Here is a 4,743-nt window from a genome sequence, read left to right as displayed (position 1 = left end):
GTCATCTAACTTGTTTCTAAAGACCCATCTAGTACCAATGACTGATCTTTCCTTTGGACGGGGAACCAGGTGCCAAACCTGGTTCCTCTGAAACTGATTTAGCTCATCTTGCATAGCTAGTACCCAATCAGGATCAGTCAATGCCATTTTATAGTCAGTAGGCTCTACATTAGACAGGAAAGAATAGAAGGCACAAAAGTTTTGAAAAACACTTCTTCTCGTTTGAATCCCCTTATTTATATCACTAATTATTTGATGAGTGGGATGAGAAGATTTATATCTAAAACTTTTGAAATTAAGATTGTTTTGTGCTTCCTCATTAAGTTGGGAACCAACATGTTCATGAATCTCTTCTTCTTCTGAGGAGCCAGGAGGATTCACATTCATGCTGTTTCCTCTATCATTACTTACCTCAGGTTCAGGGGTGGTACCTTCTTCTGTTCCCCCTGAACTCATTACCTGTCTATTATTTGAGGAACCATCAGGACTTGGTTCCCCTTCAGAATCCTCATTATCTCAATTTTCTTCTCTAGGCACTTCATCATTATCATCTGGTGGAGTATTTGGTAGGCCTAGATCTGCTTGCACTTCATCTGTGGGACCAGTATACTGGTTCCCCGTGAAATCCATCAATCCAATCACTTCATCAGGTTGTACCTGCGCAATCTCAGAATACATGTTAAATTCATCAAAAATGACATGGACACTCTCCTCAACACAAAGAGTCCTTTTATTGAAGACTCTATATGCTTTTCTGTGAGAAGAGTATCCAAGAAAGATTCCCTCATCACTTCTAGGATCAAACTTATCAAGTTGATCCTTCCCATTATTATGCACATAACATTTACATCCAAAGACACGAAAGTATGTGATGTTGGGCTTTCGACCTTTAAGAAGTTCATAGGGAGTCTTATTTAACTTTGGTCTAATGAGACCTCTATTCAATATATAGCAAGCAGTGTCAACAGCTTTTCCCCAAAAACTCTTTGGGAGACCACTCTCAATGAGCATCGTCCTCGCCATCTCCTCAAGAGTTCTATTCTTCCTTTCTACAACACCATTTTGTTGAGGTGTTCTAGGGGCTGAGAAGTTGTGATTAACTCCATGTTCCCTACAATAATCAATAAAGTTAGCATTATCAAATTCAGTACCATGGTCTGATCTTACCGAGACCAGCTTGTGGGTGAGCTGGTTCTCCACTTGTTTCACCAATGTTACCCATTCTTCAAACGTTTCATCCTTTGTGTGTAACATCATTACCCAAGTGTACCTGGAATAATCATCAACCATAACACAGACATATCTATGACCTCTTCGACTTTGTACTCTCATGGGACCACACAAGTCAATGTGTACAAGTTCGAAGGGTCTGCTGGTACTCAAAACAGTTTTAGGCTTAAAAGAGATTTTGACCTGTTTCCCCCTTACACATTCAGAACAAACTTTATCAGCTTCATACTTAATGTTAGGAAGACCTACCACTAAGTCATGTGCTTTAAGTTTGTTTAGAAGTGTTAGGCTAGCATGTCCAAACCTCTTATGCCAAATCCATTGATTATTGTCAGAAACAGCTCTCAAACAGATGGACTTGTCTTGAGGGATTTTATCTAAGAAGGTGATGTAGACATCATGCTTCCTGGTTCCCTCACATACAAGTTCTCCTGTTTGTGAGTTAACTATGTGACATAGGTTGGCTTGAAACTCAACTCTATTACCTTTGTCACATAATTGAGAAATACTCAAGAGATTATGTTGCAAGCCTTCAACATAATAAACATCATCTATTGCGTTAGAAAGTGTCTTACCAACCTTACCTAAACCAGTGATGGTTCCCTTGCTGTTATCCCCAAAGGTGACACTTCCTCCATCAAAGGCCACTAGTGAAAGGAATTGATCTTTGTCCCCGGACATGTGTCTTGAGCAACCACTGTCCAAATACCAATAGGTGTCTCCCTTCACTCTAGCCTGCAAGAGTAAATCAAACATTAGTTTTAGGAACCCAAACACACTTGGGTCCCTTTTCAACAACATTAACATCTTGTTGATCCTTTCTTCTCCACACATACATTACACTCTTGCTGTTCTTATTAGCACTAATTTTCTTAGCTGGACATTCATGTATCTTATGTCCATTCTTACCACAATGAAAACACACGTGCATCTCTTTAGTCATGACATACTTACCTCGCTGATATTCTTTGATCCAGGTGGTTTCTCTGGGAGACCAGTTAGTCCTGGTTCTCTGTCTAGTATAACCAAGACCAAATTTTCCTTTGTTTCCTCCTGATGAAGTCAGATGGTCCAAGGTTCTTTGTGCATTCAGTAGCTTATCCACATGTCTATGACTGTCATGCAATTCCCTTTCTTTTGTTTCAAGTGTCTTAACTAACAACTCGTTTTTCTCTTTCAAAAACTCAAAGTTACTTTTTAAAGTTGCAAGTTGTAAGTTAAGATCTAAAACCATAGGGTCATTAGACATGTCAATAACTACTGATTGCTTTTCACTTTTTAGTTGATTAAATTCAGCATGTAACTTACAGATAGTACTTTCATATTCATTAATCATACTGCTGACTTCAATGCTGGTTCCAGTAGGAGAACCAGGGGGCTGAACAGCTTTAAGTGAAGCAATTTCTTTGTGAGAATTTTCTAAGTTGAAAGCCAATGTTTCAAAGGCCTTCAACAGAGAAGTTCTATTGCAAGAATTTGCTTTACTTATGACTGTTGAAAAATCAAGGACTTCACTAGTAGTTGATAAGTCTCTGGGGAACCAGGAGATCAAATCTTCTTCACCATCACTCGGATAGTCAAGTTCAGAAGATCTTGCCCTTCCTAGTTCTACCTTGCACTTGTCCAATTCAACTTCTAGTTCAGCAACTTGATTTTTCAAGTTATGGCAAACCATCTCTAGGTGATCACAACTAGCAATAGCAATTTTACATTCATTACGTTTTTCTTTTAATTCTCTTTTGCCAGTTATATAAGTTTCACCTAATTTATAGCATTCATCCAATAAAGAATCTATACAAGCGAGCATATTTTCTCTATCATATTCATGCATATCTATTCTAATTTGTTCAAGGTTTACCTTATGTTTTTGTAGTACATCCTTCTTAGCCATCAAGCATTTCTTGAATGTACTGGTTCCCCCTCTGGTTCCCGGACCAGTGCTGTTCTCCTTGATGTTTGTGAAAGCAGTTAAGCAAACATCAGAACTAGGTGTATCTTCCTCTTCATCAGATCCTGAGTCAGATTCTCCCCACATAGATGCTATCATGGCATTCTTGAAAGCCCTCTTATCTCCAGATTGAGATTGCTTGTCCTTCCATTTTGGACAATCACGAATGATGTGTCCTTTCTCACCACACTTGAAGCAACCTGAAGGTGAGGAAGAGTTAGATTTTTTTGTATTTTTGAAATTCTTACCTTTGAAATTCCTCTTTTGATCACGAAGAGATCTTTCAAATCTTTTTGCAATCATGCTGATCTCATCTTCTTCTTCTTCTACTGTTCCCTTCAGTGCCATGCCTCTGGCTGGTTCCTTGTCAGACTTAGAGTCAATCAACATCTCATGAGTCATAAAGGAACCAATAAGCTGTTCCAAAGACAAGGTTGACAGATCCTTTGCTTCATATACTGCTGTTACCTTAGCTGTCCATGTATCTGTTAAACTACACAAAATTTTTCTCACAAGATCCTCATCAGAAAATTTTTTACCAAGTGATCTAAGATCATTAACAATAGTCATAAACCTACGAAAGCAATCATTGATTTTTTCATTTTTATTCATGGCAAACAATTCGTATTTAGACATGATTAAATCAATTTTAGATCGTTTTACCTCACTGGTTCCCTCAAACGCAAGTTCAAGGGTGTCCCATATCTCCTTAGCACTACTGCAACCAGAGATACGATTTGTTTCGGTCTCACCTATTGCTTGTTGTAGAATTGACATTGCCTTAGCATTTTTCTCCAGCAACTTGTAATCAGTAGTGACCAATTCGCTATCCTTCTTGGGAACCTGTTTCCCATCAGCTTCTGTCTTGAGAATGATATTAGGACCATTTTTAACTACGAGCCAGCATTCATAATCAATACCCATGATAACATTCTGGATCCTGTTCTTCCACCAAGCATAATTATTTCCATTAAACTTTGGTGTCTTGTTGTCATAACCGATTGCACTTAATTCTTGAGTACTCATTCTTAACTCCTCTAGATGTTACTCTTTCGAGAAGCTTAGGCTCTGATACCAATTGAAGGTTCAATGGGCACTCAAGAGGGGGGGGGGGGTGAATTGAGTGTTAAGTAATCGTTAGCGATTTTTGCTTCTTTTCGGATTATGTGTAAGGAACCAGTTGTGCTGGTTCCCTTATGCAGCGGAATAAAACAAAGCAATAAAGAACACCACAGATTTAACGAGGTTCAGCCAACTCTGGCCTACGTCCTCCTATCCTAAGTCCTTTATTAATCTACTCCGAAAAATAAAGACAAAGAACACTCTACTGTTTCCCTACTCCGGGAACCAGTAAACCCCACACTCTACTCCGAATGTGCTCTAAACTTACCCTCGTAAGTTCCTAGTGTGTTTGAACTCACAAACACTCACCAAGTCTTCAACCCCTCTGTCAAAGACTTAATACAAGATCAAGAACTCTCTAATGATCTAACTCTCAAAAGTCAAATAGAGAAAAACGTTAAAACACTATTATGCTCTTGTGTATCACTTAATAATTGAATTAG

The sequence above is a fragment of the Chenopodium quinoa genome, unplaced genomic scaffold, assembly GCF_001683475.1.
Source record: "Chenopodium quinoa cultivar QQ74 unplaced genomic scaffold, ASM168347v1, whole genome shotgun sequence".
Classification (NCBI taxonomy): Eukaryota; Viridiplantae; Streptophyta; class Magnoliopsida; order Caryophyllales; family Amaranthaceae; genus Chenopodium; species Chenopodium quinoa.
The sequence above is the reverse complement of the archived record's forward strand: the minus strand, read 5'-3'. Positions refer to the sequence as shown.